At 47.0% G+C, this 25,157-nt stretch overlaps 1 protein-coding gene across 9 annotated transcripts in view; it reads right to left on the bottom strand.

Moving 5' to 3' along the window:
* TANC2 (tetratricopeptide repeat, ankyrin repeat and coiled-coil containing 2) overlaps nt 1–24,721 on the bottom strand; it is a 265,295-nt gene extending 240,574 nt beyond the window's left edge. For all 9 annotated transcript variants that reach the window (XM_070395132.1, XM_070395133.1, XM_070395134.1 and 6 more), the window contains exon 1: nt 24,630–24,721. The gene's annotated coding sequence lies outside the window, so the exon portion shown is untranslated. The remainder of the gene's footprint in view (nt 1–24,629) is intronic.
* Between the last annotated feature and the right edge of the window lie 436 nt (nt 24,722–25,157).

Raw genomic sequence — 25,157 nt, 5'->3', positions numbered from 1 at the left:
AAATGAAAGGGGGTAAGCACAACTGGAACTAAGGATTCTATTTCAGATAAAGTAAAATTTTGAAATGGATAGTTAAATGACAGATAAATATTAAGAAAAAGTTAAAGTTTTTATTTTTTAAAGCCAGAATTCTTATCTACAAATAATGAAATAAATTACAAAATGATAATCAAAAGATAATTTTTCTGGATCAGATTATAGAAGAGTAGCATGTAATATGAAGCAAAGTAGGCAGAATTGATATGTAATACAATAATCAGGGAAAGGGGGCAGAGAAAGGGTGAGAATAGATCAAGTCAGAATCAGAAAACAGAGTTGGGGATAAAAAAGAGAGAGAAAACTTTAAGGAATAAAGTTTTAAAGTTAACCCACTTACAACTTTAAACCCCACTCACCTACACCCTTTCCCAGATCCCTTTCTGTCACCTATGCAAACTTACTTAATATTACCTTTAAAATCTTTCCTTCTACAAATTATCCAGTCCTCCTCCTTAATATTATCTCTTTCCTTCTCCTTATGAGTCCTGCAAGACCTATTAAATCCCTATTTTTCTACCAATTTCTCTGATAATATTCACATGCATTCATAATACTTAAAACAATTTCTCTAGATGTACTTCTACAGTAAATGAATTTAAGTTTTTCTTTCTTCTGATTATGAGGCATGCCAAAGTTTGAGAACCACTGCTGTAAACCTTTTAAAGAGCTCTACATTCCTGAAGAATATGATGAAATAAGCTACCTGGAGAAAGAAAATCCCAGGCAGAAGGAACAGTGAATGCATTGCCCTGATACGCCAAGGTTGCCGGTTCAATCTCGGTCAGGGGACATACAAGAATCAATCAATGAATACATAAATAAGTCACACACACACACACACACACACACACACACACACACACGCCTTGAGTAACAGTAAAAAGGTGGTAAATTATAAAGTCCCAATGAAGTCAAAGAATTAAGGTTGCTGGTAGAAGTGAGCCAGAAGAACTAGTGGTGGTAGTTGGGAGAGCAAAATGCCAGAAAAGCTGTAGTTACTGGTAATAACAAGGTCTAGGGCAGTGATTCTCCATCTTGGCTGCACATTAAAGTCACCTTGGAAAACTGTTAAAAATAATATCCCAACCCATACTCAGACTAACCAAATCAATCTCTGGGAGTGAGTCCTAGGCATCTGGAGTTTTTCAAAGCTCCCCAGTTAATGCAAATGCACTGAGGGTTTAAAAACATCTGCAAAGGAGCCCTAACCGGTTTGGCTCAGTGGATGGAGCATCAGCCTGCGGACTGAAAGGTCCCAGGTTCGATTCCGGTCAAGGGCATGTACCTTGGTTGCCGGCACTTCCCTTGCAGGGGGTGTGCAGGAGGCAGCTCATTGATGTTTCTCTCTCATCGATGTTTCTAACTCTCTATTCCTCTCCCTTCCTCTCTGTACAAAATCAATAAAATATACAGTGGGGCCTTGATTTACGAGTTTAAATCGTTCCGTGATGGAGCTCGTAACTCAAATTATTCGTATGTCAAATCAATTTTCACCATTACAATGACACGTGTTGCTGGGCTGATGTTGTGGCGTTCACTGTGACGTTCGCTGCGCCAACTAGCGGTGGGGTATCTGGAGCTGGCTCGTAACCCGAATTTTAGCTCGCAACTCAAAGCAAAAAATTGGCCGAGAGACGGCTCTTATCTCGAAAAACTCATTAGTCGGGACACCCGTAAGTCAAGGCCCCACTGTATTTAAAAAAAAACACACACACACAAAACATCTGCATAGGATATGCCATAAAAGTGAATGACTGAGGTAGAAGACAAGATCAGTAGAGAATTCCAGAGGCCAAACTATCAGGATCATCTGTATGGATACTAAAATCATTAATTTTAACTGGAGTAGTAAGAGAGTAACAGTAAGCCCAGAAGAAATCTAGAAGCAATTATGAGAAACAAAGAGGAGGAGCCAGCACTTAAAAACTCTTCAGAGAAGAAATAAGTTTCAGTTAGAAGAAAAAAAGTAATAATGTTTAGATAAGAGGTTTAAAATGAAAAGGAATTTTGCAGATAACTGACAATGAGCTCCAGAAGGCACAGAAGAAGGGTCTCATGATCATATATGGGGTGAAAAATTGGGATCAGACAACAGAGAGGAAGTTAATAGAAGGTCCAGACACAACTACTGGAGAATAAGGCCAGGGAAAGTACTCAGAAAGCAAGCTGCTATACTTTTTAACCCTACACAAAAAACAACAAAAGAAAAAGCTCTATGAAGATGGAAAAACTTTTCCTGACCCAGCCACATTCAAACAGATTTTTAAAATTAATTTCAAATAAAAGTGAGTCACAGAAAAGTTTCAATGTCAATCCTATACAAAGTCGTTATAAGAAAAGAAAAAATAAGGAGATTAATATCCCTACAGACAATGAAACCATGCCAGAAAGACATGCCCACATAATAGATCAAAACTGTAACATGCTATTTCAAAATGAGTTAAAAGACCTTAAGAAAATGACACAAGAAATGAACGAACAGATGTGAGAATTACACAAACTACAATGAGATGACATTAACTCAGGAAAGAATTAAAAACAAAAGAATCAGTGGTACATCTACACAATGGAATACTACACTGCGGTAAAAAAAAAAAAAAAAAAAAAGGAATTCTTACCATTTGCAACAGCATGGATGGAACTGGAGAGCATTATGCTAAGTGACATAAGCCAGTCAGAGAAAGATAAGTATCACATGATCTCACTCATTTGTGGAATATAATGAACAACATAAACTGATGAACAAAAACAGATCCAGAGGTAGAAAAGCATCGATCAGACCTTCAAATCTCAAAGGGAAGGTAGGGGAGGGTGGGGGTAAGGGAGAGATCAACCAAAGGACTGTATGCATGCATATAAGCCTAACCAATGGACACAGACACCAGGGGGGTGAGGGCATGAGTGGGGGAGGGGGGGGGGGAGACAATGGGGAGATAAGGACACTTATGTAATACCTTAATCAATAAAGAAAAAAATTAGCCCTGACCAGTTTGGCTCAGTGGATAGAGCTTCAGCCTGCGGACTGAAGGGTCCCAGGTTTGATTTCAGTCAAGGGCATGTACCTTGGTTGTGGGCACATCCCCAGTAGGGGGTGTGCAGGAGGCATCTGATCAATGTTTCTCTCTCATGGATGTTTCTAACTCTCTATCCCTCTCCCTTCCTCTCTATAAAAAATCAGAAATATATTATTTTTAAAAAATAAAATAAAAAAGAGAGTAAATATGAAAATAAAATAAAATAAAATAAAAGAATTATTTCAGAAATGAAGACAGGAATGAATAAAAGCAGATAATCCCTTAAGAAAAATACAAGGTAAGCCCGGCCGGTGTGTCTCAGTGGTTGGGCAACAACCTATGAACCAAGAGGTCACAGTTCGATTTCTGGTCAGGACACATGCCGGGGTTTCAGTCTCGATCCCCAGTGGGAGGAGGCAGCCGATCATGATTCTCCCTCATCACTGATGCTTCTCTCTCTCTCTCTCTCTCTCTCTCTCCCTTCCTTTCTGAAATCAATAAAAATCTTTTTTTTTTTAAATAGAAGGTAAAAAGGAGGAAAATTTCATAACTCAAAAGATAAAAAGGATTTGAAAGTGATAAATACTGAAGACAGGCAAAGAATTTGAACATACGGATTATGAGAATCCCTGAAGAAAATGAAAGCAAGGAACAGAACAAATCTAAAAAATAATAATTTTTTAAATTTCCCTAAAATAGAAAAAATATTTTAAACCACTTTTTGAAAAAGCACAATTTGTCCCTAAGAATATTAACTTAGAATGAACAAAATGATTTTACTATTACTAAACATTAAAGAATAACACCAAAAAAGGAAAAACTGGGACCAGAAAGGGGAAAATCAAATATTGTACAGACAAGAAGAGTTCAAGAAATGAGAGATGAACTGACAGTACTGGGTCTCTCATGATATGAAAGTGATAAAGTGCATAATGAGATTAGATTGATAATCTCGGGGGGTCATAAGAGTGGCACAACTATGTAGGAGACAAAGAACCAGTTACTTATAAAGAAAGCAGAACAGACCGGCATCAGACTTATCTATTGCACAAGAAGCTTGATGACAGTGGTATAAGGTGTATATACTATATAGGAAAAAAAGGATTATAACTCAAGAACAAAATATCCAAGGATTCAGAAATGATACCACATATACTCTGAGGAAGTTACTACAAAATTTTATAAAATGCTTTTCTGGCCTCTATTAAGATAGTCACTGGTCTCTTTTTTCCAGTCTTCACCACTCCTAGAGTTGTAGCTGGCAGTATAAATATAGCCAAATCCAAGAACAATATCACATACAACCAGTCTTGGAAATGGCTTCAAGAAACTTAGGTCCTAAGTAATGCATATTTTGCAAACAAGCATAAGAAAAGCCTCAAAAAGATTTAGGCCAGTGTTTCAAAGGCAATGAGCACCAGTACAGAGGCCAACAAGGTGCTCATTACGCCCAAAGTAATCAAATAGAAGATCTTAAAATGTGCCAGCCCTAACCTGAACAGGCTCACCTGTATCATCCATTTCTGTCTCTAGAAGTATGTTTATTTCCATACTGTCAAGGTACCAGGCTTTGGCAACCAAAGGCCAGTTATCCCCAAGTCCCCCAACTCACTCTAAAAGAGAGACAATCATATTGTTTTTATCTTGTAATATATTAATATAACAAATGTTAATATTTAACTGCCTTTGCCTTCCTAGAATAAACTACTTGATCATGAGGTACTGTCTTTTAAATACACTGCTGGATTTATTTTGCTAATATTTTATTTAGAATGTTTGCTTTTCTAGTCATGAGTAAGAATTGACTAACATTTGGAGAACCAAGATGGCGGCGTAGGGAGCGGACCTGTGTGTGCTGCTCTCTCACAGCATCATTGAAACTATCAACTATGAAGTAAACAACCGCCACTCAGAACCATGGGGAAGTTGGCCCAGTGGGAGATCTACAACTGGAGGAAAAGAAAGAAGCGCAGTGAGACTGAGTGGGAGCTACGGAGGCACCAAAACCAGAGGTACGCAGTCACACGCCACGCGGGCTGCAAATGGATTCTCGGTTTTTTACGAACCCTCGAATCCTCTGGGCTTGCTCGGGGCGGGTCTCTGAGGCCCCAGATCCCACAGGGAGAGGCGGCCACGGCCTTGCAGTGGTCGGAGAGCGAGGGAAGCTCTGATACGCGGCTGCTCGCCGGCACCGAGGGACAAGAAGTCCTGGTGTCCCGGAGAGGCGAGGGGCGCGGAGACGCCGCCATCGCTATTTCCTCCACGCTGGTGACTCCCTGTGACCCCGCCCTACCCTCAGGGCTGTGCCAGAGGCACAAGAGGGAATGACTGTGCTTTTACAAACTCTCAAATCCACTGAGCTGGTTCGGGCGGGTCTCTGAGGCCCCAGGCCCCAAGGCGAGAGACGGCACGGCCTTCCAGCGGTCAGGAAGCGAGGGAGGCTCTGGCGCTCGGCTGCTCGCCGGCACTGGGGGACGCAAAGCCCTGGTGTCCTGGATAGGCAAGGGGCCACTGAGTCTCCACCCCGGCGACTCCCTGTGATCCCGCCCTACGCAATTTACACTCCCATCTGGGGTGTGCCAGACCCACAAGTAGAAGCGCCTTCTTCTGCAAACTTTCAAATCCACTGAGCTGGTTCAGGCGGGATCATGAAGCACCAGACCCTACGGGGAGAGGCAGCACGGCCTTGCAGCCATCAGAAAGCGAGGGAGACTCTGTTGCACAGCTGCTCGCCGGCACTGGGGGACACAAAGCCCTGGCAGAGAGTCAAGGGGCCGCGGAGACTCAGCCAGTGCTATTTGCTCCGCCATGGCGACTCCCTGAGACTCAGCCCTAATCAATTTACATCCCCATCCAAGCTGTGCCAGGTGCACAAAAAGACCCACCTGCGCTTTTGCAGCCTATCCCAACAAATTGCAGACTTCAACTGCTCGCAGCCATGAGAGACACACTCAAGAAGCAGACCCAGGAGAACCAGGATGGCGGCATAAGGAAGAGACCTGTGCGTGCTACCTCACACAACAACATCGAAACTACCAAATATCAGACAAACACCTATCATACAGAACCATGGGAAACTTGGCCCAGTGGAAGCTCTACAACTGGAAGGAGAGAAAGAACATTGAGACTGAGTAGGATGTGACACCAAGTACAGAGCCCAACCCAACAAACTGCAGATTTCAACTCCTCGCATAGAAAGAAGCGCATAGAGACTGAGTAGGATGTGCTGAAGCACCAAGTACAGAGCCCATCCCAGCAGGCTGCAGATTTCAGCTCCTTGCATCTGGGAGGGACGCAATCGGGGGGCAGAGTCGGGTCCGGGGCCGGCCAGGGCTGGGCTTGACTCGGCCGGCACTGTGGAACTGCTGTACCAGCAAGCGCACAAACATGCCCACTGGTCCCAGTCTCTGGTGGGGCGCTGCGGGACAGCAGACAAGCAGTCTGTGCACTTGGTGGAGGGCAGGAGCGCTGGATGTGCAACCACCAGGAACGCCTGGAGATTTTGTCTAGTGGGGAGCCGCCGGCAGGGGACAGAAGGCCAAACTTCCTGTTTCCCCGGTAAGGCTGGGATGGCCCCGGTGAGGTTGAAACAGCCCCCGTGAGGTAGGGACGACCCCAGTCAGGTCGAAACAGCCCCGGTGTGGTAGGGACAACCCCGGTGAGGTTGAAACGGCCCCCGTGAGGTAGGGACGACCCCAGTCAGGTCGAAACGGCCCCGGCGTGGTAGGGACAACCCCAGTCAGGTTGAAACGGCCCCCGTGAGGTAGGGACGACCCCGGTGAGGTTGAAACAGCCCCCGTGAGGTAGGGACGACCCCAGTCAGGTCGAAACGGCCCCGGCGTGGTAGGGACAACCCCGGTCAGGTTGAAACGGCCCCGGTGTGGTAGGGACAACCCCGGTGAGGTTGAAACAGCCCCCGTGAGGTAGGGACGACCCCAGTCAGGTCGATACGGCCCCGGTGTGGTAGGGACGACCCCGGTGAGGTTGAAACAGCCCCCGTGAGGTAGGGACGACCCCAGTCAGGTCGAAACAGCCCCCGTGAGGTAGGGACGACCCCAGTCAGGTTGAAACGGCCCCCGTGAGGTAGGGACGACCCCAGTCAGGTCGAAACGGCCCCGGCGTGGTAGGGACAACCCCAGTCAGGTTGAAACGGCCCCCGTGAGGTAGGGACGACCCCGGTGAGGTTGAAACAGCCCCCGTGAGGTAGGGACGACCCCAGTCAGGTCGAAACGGCCCCGGCGTGGTAGGGACAACCCCGGTCAGGTTGAAACGGCCCCGGTGTGGTAGGGACAACCCCGGTGAGGTTGAAACAGCCCCCGTGAGGTAGGGACGACCCCAGTCAGGTCGAAACGGCCCCGGTGTGGTAGGGACGACCCCGGTGAAGTTGAAACAGCCCCCGTGAGGTAGGGACGACCCCAGTCAGGTCGAAACGGCCCCGGTGTGGTAGGGACGACCCCGGTGAGGTTGAAACAGCCCCCGTGAGGTAGGGACGACCCCAGTCAGGTCGAAACGGCCCCGGTGTGGTAGGGACGACCCCGGTGAGGTTGAAACAGCCCCCGTGAGGTAGGGACGACCCCAGTCAGGTCGAAACGGCCCCGGTGTGGTAGGGACGACCCCGGTGAGGTTGAAACAGCCCCCGTGAGGTAGGGACGACCCCAGTCAGGTCGAAACGGCCCCGGCGTGGTAGGGACAACCCCAGTCAGGTTGAAACGGCCCCCGTGAGGTAGGGACGACCCCGGTGAGGTTGAAACAGCCCCCGTGAGGTAGGGACGACCCCAGTCAGGTCGAAACGGCCCCGGCGTGGTAGGGACAACCCCGGTCAGGTTGAAACAGCCCCGGTGTGGTAGGGACAACCCCGGTGAGGTTGAAACAGCCCCCGTGAGGTAGGGACGACCCCAGTCAGGTCGAAACGGCCCCGGCGTGGTAGGGACAACCCCAGTCAGGTTGAAACGGCCCCCGTGAGGTAGGGACGACCCCGGTGAGGTTGAAACAGCCCCCGTGAGGTAGGGACGACCCCAGTCAGGTCGAAACGGCCCCGGCGTGGTAGGGACAACCCCGGTCAGGTTGAAACAGCCCCGGTGTGGTAGGGACAACCCCGGTGAGGTTGAAACAGCCCCCGTGAGGTAGGGACGACCCCAGTCAGGTCGAAACGGCCCCGGTGTGGTAGGGACGACCCCGGTGAGGTTGAAACAGCCCCCGTGAGGTAGGGACGACCCCAGTCAGGTCGAAACGGCCCCGGTGTGGTAGGGACGACCCCGGTGAGGTTGAAACAGCCCCCGTGAGGTAGGGACGACCCCAGTCAGGTCGAAACGGCCCCGGTGTGGTAGGGACGACCCCGGTGAGGTTGAAACGGCCCCCGTGAGGTAGGGACGACCCCAGTCAGGTCGAAACGGCCCCGGTGTGGTAGGGACGACCCCGGTGAGGTTGAAACAGCCCCCGTGAGGTAGGGACGACCCCAGTCAGGTCGAAACGGCCCCGGCGTGGTAGGGACAACCCCAGTCAGGTTGAAACGGCCCCCGTGAGGTAGGGACAACCCCAGTCAGGTTGAAATGGCCCCGGTGTGGTAGGGACAACTCCGGTCAGGTTGAAACAGCCCCGGTGTGGTAGGGACAACCCCGGTGAGGTTGAAACGGCCCCCGTGAGGTAGGGACGACCCCAGTCAGGTCGAAACGGCCCCGGCGTGGTAGGGACAACCCCGGCCAGGATGAAACGGCCCCCGTGAGGTAGGGACGACCCCAGTCAGGTCGAAACAGCCCCGGTGTGGTAGGGACAACCCCGGTGATGTTGAAACGGCCCCCGTGAGGTAGGGACGACCCCAGTCAGGTCGAAACGGCCCCGGTGTGGTAGGGACGACCCCGGTGAGGTTGAAACAGCCCCCGTGAGGTAGGGACGACCCCAGTCAGGTCGAAACGGCCCCGGCGTGGTAGGGACAACCCCAGTCAGGTTGAAACGGCCCCCGTGAGGTAGGGACGACCCCGGTGAGGTTGAAACAGCCCCCGTGAGGTAGGGACGACCCCAGTCAGGTCGAAACGGCCCCGGCGTGGTAGGGACAACCCCGGTCAGGTTGAAACGGCCCCGGTGTGGTAGGGACAACCCCAGTCAGGTTGAAACAGCCCCGGTGTGGTAGGGACAACCCCGGTGAGGTTGAAACAGCCCCCGTGAGGTAGGGACGACCCCAGTCAGGTCGAAACGGCCCCGGCGTGGTAGGGACGACCCCGGTGAGGTTGAAACAGCCCCCGTGAGGTAGGGACGACCCCAGTCAGGTCGAAACGGCCCCGGCGTGGTAGGGACAACCCCGGTGAGGTTGAAACGGCCCCCGTGAGGTAGGGACGACCCCAGTCAGGTCGAAACGGCCCCGGTGTGGTAGGGACGACCCCGGTGAGGTTGAAACGGCCCCCGTGAGGTAGGGACGACCCCAGTCAGGTCGAAACGGCCCCGGCGTGGTAGGGACAACCCCAGTCAGGTTGAAACGGCCCCCGTGAGGTAGGGACGATCCCGGTCAGGTTGAAACGGCCCCGGTGTGGTAGGGACAACTCCAGTCAGGTTGTAACAGCCCCGGTGTGGTAGGGACAACCCCGGTGAGGTTGAAACAGCCCCCGTGAGGTAGGGACGACCCCAGTCAGGTCGAAACGGCCCCGGTGTGGTAGGGACGACCCCGGTGAAGTTGAAACAGCCCCCGTGAGGTAGGGACGACCCCAGTCAGGTCGAAACGGCCCCGGTGTGGTAGGGACGACCCCGGTGAGGTTGAAACAGCCCCCGTGAGGTAGGGACGACCCCAGTCAGGTCGAAACGGCCCCGGTGTGGTAGGGACGACCCCGGTGAGGTTGAAACAGCCCCCGTGAGGTAGGGACGACCCCAGTCAGGTCGAAACGGCCCCGGTGTGGTAGGGACGACCCCGGTGAGGTTGAAACAGCCCCCGTGAGGTAGGGACGACCCCAGTCAGGTCGAAACGGCCCCGGCGTGGTAGGGACAACCCCAGTCAGGTTGAAACGGCCCCCGTGAGGTAGGGACGACCCCGGTGAGGTTGAAACAGCCCCCGTGAGGTAGGGACGACCCCAGTCAGGTCGAAACGGCCCCGGCGTGGTAGGGACAACCCCGGTCAGGTTGAAACAGCCCCGGTGTGGTAGGGACAACCCCGGTGAGGTTGAAACAGCCCCCGTGAGGTAGGGACGACCCCAGTCAGGTCGAAACGGCCCCGGCGTGGTAGGGACAACCCCAGTCAGGTTGAAACGGCCCCCGTGAGGTAGGGACGACCCCGGTGAGGTTGAAACAGCCCCCGTGAGGTAGGGACGACCCCAGTCAGGTCGAAACGGCCCCGGCGTGGTAGGGACAACCCCGGTCAGGTTGAAACAGCCCCGGTGTGGTAGGGACAACCCCGGTGAGGTTGAAACAGCCCCCGTGAGGTAGGGACGACCCCAGTCAGGTCGAAACGGCCCCGGTGTGGTAGGGACGACCCCGGTGAGGTTGAAACAGCCCCCGTGAGGTAGGGACGACCCCAGTCAGGTCGAAACGGCCCCGGTGTGGTAGGGACGACCCCGGTGAGGTTGAAACAGCCCCCGTGAGGTAGGGACGACCCCAGTCAGGTCGAAACGGCCCCGGTGTGGTAGGGACGACCCCGGTGAGGTTGAAACGGCCCCCGTGAGGTAGGGACGACCCCAGTCAGGTCGAAACGGCCCCGGTGTGGTAGGGACGACCCCGGTGAGGTTGAAACAGCCCCCGTGAGGTAGGGACGACCCCAGTCAGGTCGAAACGGCCCCGGCGTGGTAGGGACAACCCCAGTCAGGTTGAAACGGCCCCCGTGAGGTAGGGACAACCCCAGTCAGGTTGAAATGGCCCCGGTGTGGTAGGGACAACTCCGGTCAGGTTGAAACAGCCCCGGTGTGGTAGGGACAACCCCGGTGAGGTTGAAACGGCCCCCGTGAGGTAGGGACGACCCCAGTCAGGTCGAAACGGCCCCGGCGTGGTAGGGACAACCCCGGCCAGGATGAAACGGCCCCCGTGAGGTAGGGACGACCCCAGTCAGGTCGAAACAGCCCCGGTGTGGTAGGGACAACCCCGGTGATGTTGAAACGGCCCCCGTGAGGTAGGGACGACCCCAGTCAGGTCGAAACGGCCCCGGTGTGGTAGGGACGACCCCGGTGAGGTTGAAACAGCCCCCGTGAGGTAGGGACGACCCCAGTCAGGTCGAAACGGCCCCGGCGTGGTAGGGACAACCCCAGTCAGGTTGAAACGGCCCCCGTGAGGTAGGGACGACCCCGGTGAGGTTGAAACAGCCCCCGTGAGGTAGGGACGACCCCAGTCAGGTCGAAACGGCCCCGGCGTGGTAGGGACAACCCCGGTCAGGTTGAAACGGCCCCGGTGTGGTAGGGACAACCCCAGTCAGGTTGAAACAGCCCCGGTGTGGTAGGGACAACCCCGGTGAGGTTGAAACAGCCCCCGTGAGGTAGGGACGACCCCAGTCAGGTCGAAACGGCCCCGGCGTGGTAGGGACGACCCCGGTGAGGTTGAAACAGCCCCCGTGAGGTAGGGACGACCCCAGTCAGGTCGAAACGGCCCCGGCGTGGTAGGGACAACCCCGGTGAGGTTGAAACGGCCCCCGTGAGGTAGGGACGACCCCAGTCAGGTCGAAACGGCCCCGGTGTGGTAGGGACGACCCCGGTGAGGTTGAAACGGCCCCCGTGAGGTAGGGACGACCCCAGTCAGGTCGAAACGGCCCCGGCGTGGTAGGGACAACCCCAGTCAGGTTGAAACGGCCCCCGTGAGGTAGGGACGATCCCGGTCAGGTTGAAACGGCCCCGGTGTGGTAGGGACAACTCCAGTCAGGTTGTAACAGCCCCGGTGTGGTAGGGACAACCCCGGTGAGGTTGAAACGGCCCCCGTGAGGTAGGGACGACCCCAGTCAGGTCGAAACGGCCCCGGCGTGGTAGGGACAACCCCGGTCAGGTTGAAACGGCCCCCGTGAGGTAGGGACGACCCCGGTGAGGTTGAAACGGCCCTGGTGAGGCTCAGACGGCCCTGGTGAGGTTGAGACTGCTCCAGTGAGGCTGGGACAAATAAAGGGGACCAGTATGGACTGATGAACAGGTGTAGATACAGAAGCAGAGCAACATTGAACAGAATGTTAAACTACAATGGGGAGCCTGGGAAGGGTTGGGGGGGGGATTAAGAGACCAACTGAAGGACCTATATGCATGCATATAAGATTAACCAATGGACACAAGACACGGGACGGGGGGGGCGGGGGGTAGGGGCCGAGGGAATGTCATGGGGGGGAAAAAGGAGACATATGTAACACTCTTTGTAATACTTTAAGAAATAAAAATTATTATAAAAAAAAAAAAAAAAAAAAAAGAATTGACTAACATTTATAATAGCAAAAAAAAAGAAAATCTTAACATCCATCAGTTAAAGAAAAACAGACTAAATTATGGTGTAGTATGCTATGGAATGTTACTCGGCTTTGTAAAATTAGAGTTTCACTTACTAAACTGGAGAGATTGCCATGATATATTCTTTCCCTTTATTTTTTCTTTTAATCCTCACCCGAGGATGTTTTTCACTGATTTTTAGAGAGAAAGGAAGAGGGAGAGATAAATATCGATATGACAGAGAAACATTGATAATAGAGAGAACTATTACCCCTATGGGGGACCAAAGCCACAACCTAGGTATGTGCCCTGACCAGGAATAAACCCACCACCTTCCTGGTGCAGGGGACAACACTCCAACCAACTGAGCCACCTGGGCAGAGCAGCCATGTTTTCTTAAATTAATAAAGCAAGTTACAAAAAGCCTGTGTATGTGAGTGTAAACATAGTGGGGTAAAAGTAGTTTTACAGTTGTGAGTACACGAAACACAGAGTTTATTCTTTTACTAGAGGCCTGGTGCACAAAATTCTTGGAGGGGGGGATGTCCCTCAGCCCAGCTTGCACCTTCTCCAATCTGGGACCCCTCGGGGGATGTCCAATTGCCAAATGTCCCCTGCGGGATTGGGCCTAAACTGGCAGTCAGACATCCCTCTCACAATCCAGGACCGCTGGCTCCTAACCGCTTCTGCCTGCCAGCCTGATTGCCCCCTAACCACTCCCCTGCCGGCCTGATTGAGGCCTAACTGCTCCCCTGCCGGCCTGATCACCCCCAACTGCCCTCCCCTGCAGCAACCCGCCTCCTCCGCCAGGACCCGCCTCCTCCGCGCGAGGTAGTGGAGATGCCGGGACCGGCCTCCTTTGCGCCACGTGGAGCCGGAGCCACAGGACCTCCCCGGACTCACTGTGCAGAGCAGCCGCCAGGCCCTGCCTCTGCTGTGTGTGTGGCCATCTTGTGGCGGCCATCTTGTGACGACATTGCACGCGAGGGCGTGAGATACTCATTTATTCAATACTAGAGGCCCGATGCACGTAATTCAGGCATGGGGGGCAGGGGTATCCCTCAGCCCAGCCTGCACCCTCTCACAATCTGGAACCGGCTCCGAATCGCCCACCTGCCTGCCTGCTCGCTCACTGCACGTCATAGCGACCGGTTGTTCCGGTAGTTCCATCGTAATGGTCGCTTAGGCTTTTATATAGATAGATAGTATTTTTTCCATAGGAACAATTGTAAAACTTTTGCCACAACCTGTATGCTTATATGTTTTTGAGCAAAGAGAAAGATGTTGAAAAATACACAGTATTGGTTAATGTTGGAGTAAAAGTGGAGAAGGGAAGCCCTGAGGGAAGAGAAAAATAATTAACTTTTTCTTTATTTACCCATTTTGTTTATTCTAGTGGTTGCAAGCAGAGTATTACTTTTGAAAATTTTTTAAAAGGTAAAATAGGGGATAAGGGATAACAGGAGAAAACACCAGATAAAAGTAAAAACAATTGACATTTGTTGACAATAAATGGCTATCTTTAGCCATTTTCAGCCAAAGACAAAAAGAGAATTAAATTGTCTAAAGCAAGAAGATAATCATTATAAAGTTCATTTATTTAAAAACACAAAATCCGCCTGACCAGCATGGCTCAGTAGTTAAGCGTTGACCTATGACCCAGGAAGTCACAGTTCGATTGCAGGTCAAGGCACATGCCCAAGTTGTGGGCAGGATCCCCAGTGTGGGGTATGCAGGAGGCAACCAATCAATGATTCTTATTTCTGTCTCTCTCTCCCTCTCCCTTCCTCTCTGAAATCAATAAAAAAATATCTTAACAAATAAATAAAATAAAAATAAAAACACAAAATCCTTGTGGCTCTCTCTTATGGGGCATTCCCACACCTTTCCCCACTCTCTTCCCATCAGGTGTGTCTTTCTTGCCTCTCTCTCTTCTAAGCGCCAAGGGCCCTTCTGCCTCTGTAACTTGTTCCCTGAGTCTATTTCTTCTACAGCTCACTTCTTCTACCTCTATGACTTTCTAAATAAACATTCTCTTATAGTTTGAGTCTTTGCACTGAATTCTTTCCTAGCCAGAACTCAAGTAAAAAAAAATACAAATCCTATATAATAAAAGTGTAATATGCTAAGTGTCTGGTCGACTGGGCAGCCAGTTCAACCAATCCTATATACAAAATACAAATCCTATATAATAAAAGCATAATATGCTAATGATATGCTAAGGCCGCTCAACTGCTCCTATGAGGTGCACTGACCATCAGGCAGACGTTCCAACTGGTAGATTAGCTTGCTGCTGGGGTCTGGCCAATCGGGACTGAGGGAGACGGGCCGGACACACCCTGGAGCCCTCCCTCGGTCCCTCCTCAACTGGCCAACCTCCTGCATCCCTCCCTGGCCCTGATCATGCACTGGTGGGGTCCCTCTGCCTGGCCTGCGCCCTCTCACAATCCCGGACTCCTCGGGGGGTGTCAGAAAGACAGTTTCGGCCAGATCCCGCAGGCCAGGCCAAGGGACCCCACTGGTGCACGAATGGCCTCTGGAGCCAAAGTTGCATGTAAGTGGTCTTTCCCCAGTGCATTAAGCAAGATGCCTTTAGGATGAACTAGTTTTTATTTTAGAACTAGCACAAACATAGATATTAGGACAACTAAGAGATAGTGAGTCAAGTCCATTTAAAGAAACATATTCAACGACTAATTGTATAATGATACACAGATGAGCAGAAATGAACAAAATGTTACAGAAATAATTGAAGCTTGGGAAAAATGAGATTTTGAATAGTTAGCTTATTATACTAAAAAAGGACAGGCAAACTTCTTCTATTATTTTACACTGTAAATAGACAAATCCTTTTTATTAAGTAAATCACAAAAAAAAAAAAAAAAAACCAACCACCTTGACTGATTGCCACATACAAGTTTTTTAAAAAGAAAAATTACATGGAGCATGGGGTGGGGATGGGAGGATAAAGTTATCATACACAGAAAGTTCCAGTTATTCACAAAAGTGAAAGATGTTTATAAATGTTGAAAATGTTTACATGATTGAGTTGAAAAAAAATTGTCAAAAAGCTCTTTGTCTCAAGCTGTGATTTGCTACATTATAGAGGACATTAAAAATTAATTTTTTGTCAAGTTTATGCTGCTTAAAGACAAACAGTCCAAAAAAGAAATGTATACTAGGAGTATGCCCAACAGCATCTCTCTCCTAAGACTTTTTATTTTAAACTTTATGGTTTTTCAAGAACTCTTTCTCTCAGCTCTTATCAAATCCTTCATAAAAGAAATTTTCAAAACACAAAATAAATCAGTAGCCAAATTACCTCGGTTTTTTTAAATGACTTGCAAGGCTGAAAAGGAATGTAAGACAAGATAACAATGCTAATAAAAATACTGGGGAGGAGCTGTGGGAAGCATACATCAAAAAAGAGAAATCTAGGACACTTTCCAGAGCCTAATAAAAATTACCACTTAGTAAGTTCTAGACATTGTCCTAAAGATTTCCACTGACATTATTTCATTTCATCATCATCATCAAAACCTTGCAAGATAGGTTTAAGCCCCCTAGTGACAGAGCAGTAATTCTAACCTGTTTTCATGACACAAAAACTCACAAATTTATGTGCTACCTACTATACAATGTGTTTCATGATTGCAGAATTTCAAAGCTTCTTTACAACTGAACAATAGTATTGTCATCCTATAATATAGGAATGTCTGAGTAACAACTTTCAAAGAAAGTCTATTTTTTCCTCTTTAAAACCCTAAAAAGGTAAGAGCTAAGATTCTCTGATGCTGAAGTAGGACCTGAGTTTGTAGTAAGTCTTCATCCCACATGTCTACTAAAGCTAATTACCTTCATTCACCCTAATTCACAATCCTAGGGAGCACTACAGGATTCCATGGAATTTGAACAGAAATAGAATTCTAGAGCACCACAAATACCCATCAAGCTTCCATAGGCTGATTAGCTTTGGCTTATTATATTTTGACAGCTACAGCTAGAAACTGTGGGACCTTACAACACAAGATTAGGAACAAGGGACAAGAACAGACTTCCTTCATTTAGGCAGAGGCAATTTACTAAGATCTGAGGCAGATTCACCATACCTAAAATGATTAAATAACAATATCTACCCACTCCCATTTCCAAGTTTAATAACTAATCTACTTATTAAGTTGTAATACATAGGTAAGGAAAAACGGGTTTCCATGGCAATAAAAACTGGTGCTGTATTTCTTCATATTGTCAATTTCTATAACCAGATATGGTAATGCAAGCATGGTGTTACAGACAAGGAAATACTCATAGCTACCTGGTCCAAATATATCTGCTTGAAATAACAAAAGTTTTCTCTTATTATTGCTTATATGTTCTTCTTTGTGAGTTTTATGTATGTAATACTTGCTGATATTTATTAAAAGGAGTATATAAATCACTGTTTTCCTTTTCATACTTTTGTTGCCTAGAGAAAGCTGTAAAACTTAACAACATTGGCCAGTGAAACTTTAGGAAAGTGATAAACTTTAATACATTTATTTTTAACAACATTTTTCCTAGAAGTATAATGAGTAGCTAGGACACAAAATTTTGAATTAAAATTTTAGGTTTTATTTAAGAAATAATATGAAATGTCCACCTTCAACTGAAAGACTACTGTAGTAAAAGTAACTACTGTACACAGTAGGTAGTCAAATCCAACTTTTCCAATATAACTAATCTAGCTTAACTCATATTCCTTAAATACAATGTGTCTGTATTACAAACTAATATATTAAATCAAGGGTCTTTACTTTCATATAACAATGATTTTTATGCAAAATATGAACAAGAGACCACCCCTGAGCAAAAAAAGAAAAATGTTCTCTTATGTGCTGGGCTCCAAACCTCTCTGCTTAGGATACCTCTTCTAAGAAAAAGGAATAGAAGAATCAAATAGATTCCACATATGGGGAAGAAAGAGGGAGACATCTGTAATAATTTCAACAATAAAGATAAATTTTTAAAAAGAAGAATCAAATAATACACTTCGTCAGAAACTGCTTCGGAGTTAGACATAGTATGGGTGTCATATGGAGGTACAACGGGAGTGCTCTGTCAGATAAATCACTACTAAGGCAAAGTGGCCAATCTTTTCTCAGTAAATAGACAGAAGCAATTATGCCCTACAGAGGCCTCCAACGGACATGGTTGGTCTGTCTCCAACTCATGACATTTAATGAACATTTAATGGGCACAGACTATATAACAGACCAAGCACTGGTAAACTTTATCTATAAAGGGCTAAACAGTAAATACATATTTAGGCTCTGTGGGCCACATGGTCTCTATTATAACTACCCACCTCTGCTGTTGTACCCAGAGAACAGCCATAGCCAATATGTAAATGACTAAGCATGGATATATTCCAATAAAACTTTCTTTATGGCCACTGAAATTTAAATTTCCTATAATTTTCACATATCACAAAGCATTATTCTTTTGATATTTTTCAACCATTTAAAAATGTAAAAACTATTCTTTGCTTTCAGGCCATACAAAACAGACGCTGGGCTGCATTTGGCCCATATGCTATAGTTTGCTAACGCCTGTAATATAAAATGAAAATATTTCATCTAAAGTTCACACAGAGAACTTTCTAACCTTCCTGCCTTCACCCTAATAAATATTTTTTTTAATCTAGTTTAACTCTAGAGTTCGTTTTAGTTATAGTCCAGTTACTCTGAGTAATTTGGATGGAGTGTGTAAGTATGTATATATCTGTAGAGAATGTTCTCTAACTCCACAATAAGAGATGAGAGCCTGGCTGGTGTGGCTCAGTGTTGAGCATTGACCTATGAACCAGGAGGTCACAGTTTGATTCCCTCAGGGCACATGCCCAGGTTGTGGGCTCCATCCCCAGTAGGGGGTGTGCAGGAGGCAGCCAGTCAATGACTCTCATCATTGATGTTCCTATCTCTCTCGCCCTCTCCCTTCCTCAATAAAAATATTTTTTAAAAGGGAGGGGGGAGAAAGAGGGAGAGGGAAAGGGGGAGGGGAAGGGAGATGGGAGAGGGAAGGGAGGGGGGGGCATCCATGTAAGAAACTTCAATCAGCTGCCTCCTGCACACCCCCTACTGGAGATGGAGGCAGGAGCCCAGGCATGTGCCCTGACGGAGGAATCCATCCAGAGATCTTTGGTGCATGGGGCAACACTCCACCAAGGAGCCACACCACCCAGGGCTCAAGTTGTTTTTTGTGGGGGTTTTTTAAAGGAATTTGAAAGGTAGGATATACCATGCACTGAATAAAGGCAGAGATTGATATTATGGAGAAGAAAGGGGAAAGACAGGACATGATAAGACTAATACCAACTTAATTCGTTTGCCTCTTAAACTTACCTTAAACTGTTATTTATCTTCAACTATTCAAGAACTAACAAAAGCAGAATGTAACGTATTTTTGTAATGTGTGACCCATGAAAAAGCAACTAGCTGATATTTATAACATCCCCAAAGCTTTCAAACGATTAATAAAGATTTTTAAAATAAAATAAATTGACCAAGTAAAAGAAATTTGTTTCCATAAATAATTATGGTATCATAATTACTTAGAACTTTCTGGAATAAAAAAGATTCCTACCAGAAACTTTTTTCATTATTGTATCCTCAACCTGCTCTAGCCTTCTAAAACTCAGAAATCAATTTTCTTTCTTTTTTTTAAAAATATATTTTATTGATTCCTTACAGAGAAGAAGGGAGAGGGATAGAGAGCTAGAAACATCGATGAGAGAGATCGATCAGCTGCCTCCTGCACGCCCCCCAGTGGGGATGTGCCCGCAAACCAAGGCACATGCCCCCGACCGGAATCGAACCTGGGACCCGAGTCTGCAGGCCGATGCTCCATCCACCCAGCCAAACCGGTTCGGCCAGAAACCAATTTCTGATTCTTTATCCAGTATTACCTTGAATATTAAGCACTAAAGATAAAATATACTCTAAAAGAAAGAAAATAGACCACTGAGTGGGAAAATATAGCGGTAAGTCTTTAAGCTTTTTCTTTTAAACTATTTCTCTCCACAGATTTTTAAAGAGACTTCAAAGATATGTACTCTCCATCTCCTTAACAAGTTTCTACAAAAGATGCTACTGAAATAAACCAAGTGACAGTTTTCATGGTATTATGACAAAGACTAAACAATTTATACAGTATATTTAATCATAGAATTTGATGACATAGGCACTCTGCAGATATGACAATGCTAAGTTTCAATTCATTCGGGGGGGGGGGGGGGAGTCCAAATAATTAAATTAGCTTCCAAACTACTTTATAGCATTTGTTACCTTGCCCAGACTAGTGCTAGAAAAGTAAACAGCATTCTGCAATAGTTTACTCTAGCTCCTTGAAATAAAATCGGGGGTACCATCAGTAAAAACATTCTAGCTAACATTGGTGATTCTGTGTAAATACAATTCAATATAATTCAACTAATATGCCAAATCAGTATGTCCCAAAGATTCAATTTTAATTCTAGTCTAAGAGGAAGAAATATGATGAGAGAATTTGACACATTTCTTTTACACACATGTGGTTCTAACTTATATCTAATCAATATCAACTACCCTAATATTTCCCTTTTGGAACTACTAGTTTAGTATATTCCTTCTAGAACTACTTCCTTCTCCATTCAAAATAATGCACACACAGTCAATTCAGAAAATACTAAAAGAGCAAAGACATTTATGGGGAAAGGGGGGAAAGCTAAGGACAGTCAAGAATCTATGAAAAATAAGAACGAAAAAAGTAAAAAAGGAAGGACGGAAGAGGGAAATAATCTAATGTTTAACAATGTTAGTAAAACTTTATAATAAAGATGCAAACAACAAATCTGATTTTATAAGTGAAGTATGCTAAAATAAACTACCAACCAACATAATACAGAGCATGATCTGAGTCTGACAATTTATTAAATATATAAGCATACATCCTGAATGTTGTAATCATAATCTGTAGGTTATATTGAATTCCCTTATCAACAAATGTATATAAAAGTGAAGGCAGTGTTTGATTACATAGGATATGTGGTTCACAGAATGGCAGAAAGTTTGCCTAAGAGAAGAAAATAATTGTTACAAGTGTAGGAAGTGACATTCCATTTCTCAAACTGGGTGGAAGATATATGAGTATTGGCTGCACTGATATTCTTTATATTTTACATATTTTAAAATATTATTTCATATATAGTTAATACCTATAAAACAATGTTTTAAGTGTGAGAAAAATCTGAGCAAACAAATTATTTTAGGTTTTTGTTTTTCTGTTAATCCTCACCTGAGGATATTTTTTCCATTGATTTTTAGAGAGAGAGAGGGAGGGAGGAAGGGAGAGAGGGAAAGAGAGAGAGAAAGGAGGAGAGAGAGAGAGAGAGAGACAATGAAACATCAATGTGAAAGAGACACATCGATTGGTTGCCTCCTGCACAAGTCCCAAATGGGGGAGGGGAACAAGCCTGAAACCAATATGCGCCCTTGACCAGAAATTGAACCCATGACTCTTCAGCATGCAGGTCGATTGATGCTCTACCACTGAGCCATATCAGCCAGGGCTAGTTTTTCTTTTTAATCCTCACCTGAGTATATTTTTTTTACTGATTTTTAGAGAGAGAGAGAAACATCGATTAGCTGCCTCCTGTACACACCCCAACTGGGGATTGAATCCCAAACCTAGGTATGTGTCCTGGTTAGGAATCTACAACCCTTTGGTGTATGGAACACTTCTCCAACCCAGCTACCTGGCCAGGATTGAACAAACAATTATTGATGGAAGAGGTAAAATGAACATATGCATCCAATTCATTTTTGTTAATTACTTTAAAAAATAAGCCCTAGCCAATTTGGCCCAATGGATACAGCGTCGGCCTGCGGACCCAAGGGTCCCAGGTTCGATTCCCGTCAAGGGCATGTACCTCAGTTGCAAGCTCCTCCCTGGCCGAGGCCCTGATCAGGGCCTGTGCAGGAGGCAACAAATCAATGTGTTTCTCTCACATCATCAATATTTCTCTCTGTCTTTCCCTCTCTCTTCCACTCTCTCCAAAAAGCAATGGAAAAATATTCTCGGGTGAAGATTAAAATATAAATAAATAAATAAATAAATAAATAAATAAATAAATAAAGTGAATGGGTAGAAAAATAGATAATTTCTCTTTAATTTTCCTAGAGAAAATTAGCAGTAAAGGTTTACTGGTGTTAGTGTACGCTCAGAGATACTATACACGCATATATATGTACATACACATATACATATCAAACTACTTGAAGGTAACTTTCTGCTTCTAACGTTTCTCCCAAAGCCAATCTCCATCACAAATATTCCCTTAACCATAAAAAGTACTGATACGCCAGACCGGGTGTGGCTCAGTGGTTGATCATCGACCTATGACCCAGGAGGTCATGGTTCGATTCCCAGTCAGGACACATGCCTGGGTTGTGGGCTCCATCCCATGTGCGTTGTGCAGGAGGCAGCTGATCAATGATTCTCTCTCATCATTGATGTTTCTATCTCTCTCCCTCTCCCTTCCTCTCTCTGAAACCAATAAAAAACATATTTAAAGAAAGTACTGATACTCCTCTACTCATAATCCCAGAAATAAATTACAAAAATAAATTCCTAAACAAAAATGTTCATATTGTAGTTTTTGGTGTATTTATAGGCTTAACATTTACGTATTTTACTTCTTACTTCAGTTTATCCACATCTATAATATTTGCTTTATGATGGGCACCTACAATTTAATGATGTGTGATAATACTAATTTGATTGAGAGGGCAATAAAGTATACTGGTGAAGAGCACAGAGTTTGGAGCCAGAGCTCCTGAAGTGAAACTCAGCTCTTCTACTTGCTAGCTAAATAATCTTGGGCAAGCTAATTAACATCTCTGTATTTCAGTTTCTCAACTGTAAAATGGAAATAACAGTATATACCTCATTGGGTGTTGAAACTAATTAAAATATGTATCACAGGACATAACAGCTGCTATGTAAGGATGAGATATTACTAATGGTACTACTACTAACAACAGTACTGCACCATCTTCCCAAATATATTGAGAATATCTTTAGAATTTTGAATTATTCACTAAAATTAGATACTATTAAAAATCAACATGAAATCTGAAGGCTGATTAACAGTAAATTTAAAGCCCTGCACCTCTGAAGTGAATAGGTGATTAATAAATCTACATAAGCACTCTATCAAGAACAATCTGAGGAGAGTGGTATCTCCCAAGTGCAACTATCAATTTCTTCCCTTTCACAAGGGGGCAGTGATAACAAGAAAAGAATGGGACTCTGCAACACCTCTTCCTACAGACAGTAGGGGGTGGCAGTACATATGGCTTATAGTCAGAACAAAACAGGAAGACCCAACAGAACTGCTCTTTATTCTCCTCTGGCCCTCTCCTCTTTGCTTTAGCCTCAACATAGCCTCTAGGTGAGGAATATATCTACAAAAAGGACCAAAACCCAAAATTAATCCCCAAAGAAAATCCAGTTTTGTGTTTGAAGCAAATGATTCCTCAGTAGCTGAATTTGGATCCAGGAAAAAACCAATCAAGTATAAATTTTCAGATTATCTGGCAAATTACTACTGTCCTTAATATGAGCACAACATTCGGGCAAGTAATTCAGTTTATCTGCAAGAATTATAACATAAAACACTAAAATCCATCAGTAATTAACTACATCCTAATGAACACATCCAGGCATTTCTGCTTGTTTCATGGTATATAGACACTCATTGACTGTGTGTGTGTGTATATATATATATAATATTAAAAAGCTCGTCTTTTGTTACCTCTGAAATTCAAGCTATGTTCTAACAATTCTTTCAAAACACAAATGTTCTTCTTAAACCGAAGTCAGAGTGTTTTTGCAGCATATGAATTAGGGACAGAAACAGAGACAGAGAGAATTGATTTAATATTTTATTTTTTGTGCTTAAGATGATCTACCTGGGAAATGCTGCAGAAGCACTCACTGGCAGTATCCATGTTGCTGCTTTTTATGCCACATTACTGCATACAATTTACTTTCCTTATTTTGCCACCACACAACCAGGAACATGAACAAATATATCACTACTGTCATTCACTGTAATTAAACACTGCAATAGGTTTAGGCTCCAACCCCTCAAAATGCCTGAAAAAATGTATCCCTTTTGTTCACCATATTGTTTTGTTTTCCTCATTCCAGATATTTTCACCTGTGTAAAAATGAAGACAGAGGGACATAGGAAAAAAATTTCCCTTAGCCTAAGTGATCTTCAACTCAGAATTATGGTCAAGACGTGGCGGGGTGGGGGGGGGGGGGGGGGGGGGGGGGAATAGTGTTGTTGTTTCTTCTCTTCCAGGAGAGGAGCAGAGAGTGAAAGACACCCAAAACATCACATCTTCTTCATGCTCATTATCATTGTTTACGTTTGGTGAAAAACATTTTAAACATTCCACACCTCGGAGAGAAGACACCTGGGCTAGGTTACAATTGTATCAGTGCTCTACAGGCTGATGTCAAAACCTGGAATTATTTTAGCCCTGTTTTTTCCTTTCCCATCTCACAACCAGACACAATTGGCTTCTAATTCTTTCAGGTGAGGACAATCTCTATAACTAAAAAAAAAAAAAAAATGCCTATCATAGCGCCTCTCGATTTCCTGGGATAAAATATCTAGCCATGAGCCTTATTAATCCCTTCTTACACTACGCCTCCTTTCCTGGGGATAATTAATATCAACAACAACACTTCTCCCATGCATTTCAGCGCCACACGGCCAACCTACCCTCTGTCTTACCTGGCACATCTCACAACTACTTCGATGCTGCATTGGGGGGGCACATTTTGCAACTCGTTCTGCACCACATTCCCTGCCACGTCTAGCAATCGGCCTCGCATCCTCGCCCTGGGTCCCCGCCACCCAGAGGCTCTCTCAGTACCAGATTCCACGACACCTTCGGTGACGCCCCAGTGACCGACCCCGGGCCCCCAGACGCCACCCTGAGCGCCACCTCCGGAGCCAGCCTTCCCCACGCCTCGCCTCGGACACCGGCGGCACTCCGCCGCTCGCGCCGCCGCCTCCCCGCTCGCCCCCGCCCCTCTCCCCGGAGGCGAGGCGCTGGAGGCGAAAGCCCCTGTCACTGAAGCCACCTTTCCTTCCCCGCCCCGCCCGGTCCCTTACCTGCCGCTCGGAGGGAATCGCCGCACCTCGGGGTCCAGCCCCAGTCACCGGGGTCTCCGGGCAGGACCGCGCCGCCCGCCGGCGCCGCCGCGATTCCCAGAGCACCTCGCTGCGCTCCGACGCCCGCGGCGGGTCTGCGCCTCCCGAAGGCGCGGCGGGGCCTCGCGGGCCGCGAGCGCAGCCCGCGGCGGTCCTCCTGTCAGCGGCCGCGCGGGTGCAGGTCCTCGCCCCTCAGAGCGGAGGAGGCGGCGGCGGCGGGCGCCTCGCTCCGCCGTGCGCGCGGCACAGCCGGGAGGTGAGCGCGAGGGGGATGGGAACGGGGGCGGGGCCGCCCGGAGGAGGCGCAGAGGGCGGCGGCGGCGGCGGCGGCGGGAGGGCAGCGCCGGCGGCCCCGGGCGCGGCGCTCGGAAAGCCCGCAGCTTCCCCCGCCGGGCCGACGGCTCGCGCGAGGCGGCTGTGCCAGCGGCCCCGCCGGAGCAGCGCTCCCAGCAACCCGCGCCGGACCGGCCGCTCGCTAGCGCCGCTGCC

Source organism: Myotis yumanensis, unplaced genomic scaffold (genome assembly GCF_028538775.1).
Source record: "Myotis yumanensis isolate MYYU_CA2020_CCGP unplaced genomic scaffold, mMyoYum1.0.hap1 SCAF_16, whole genome shotgun sequence".
Classification (NCBI taxonomy): domain Eukaryota; kingdom Metazoa; phylum Chordata; class Mammalia; order Chiroptera; family Vespertilionidae; genus Myotis; species Myotis yumanensis.
This window is presented reverse-complemented; position numbering and strand designations above follow the sequence as displayed.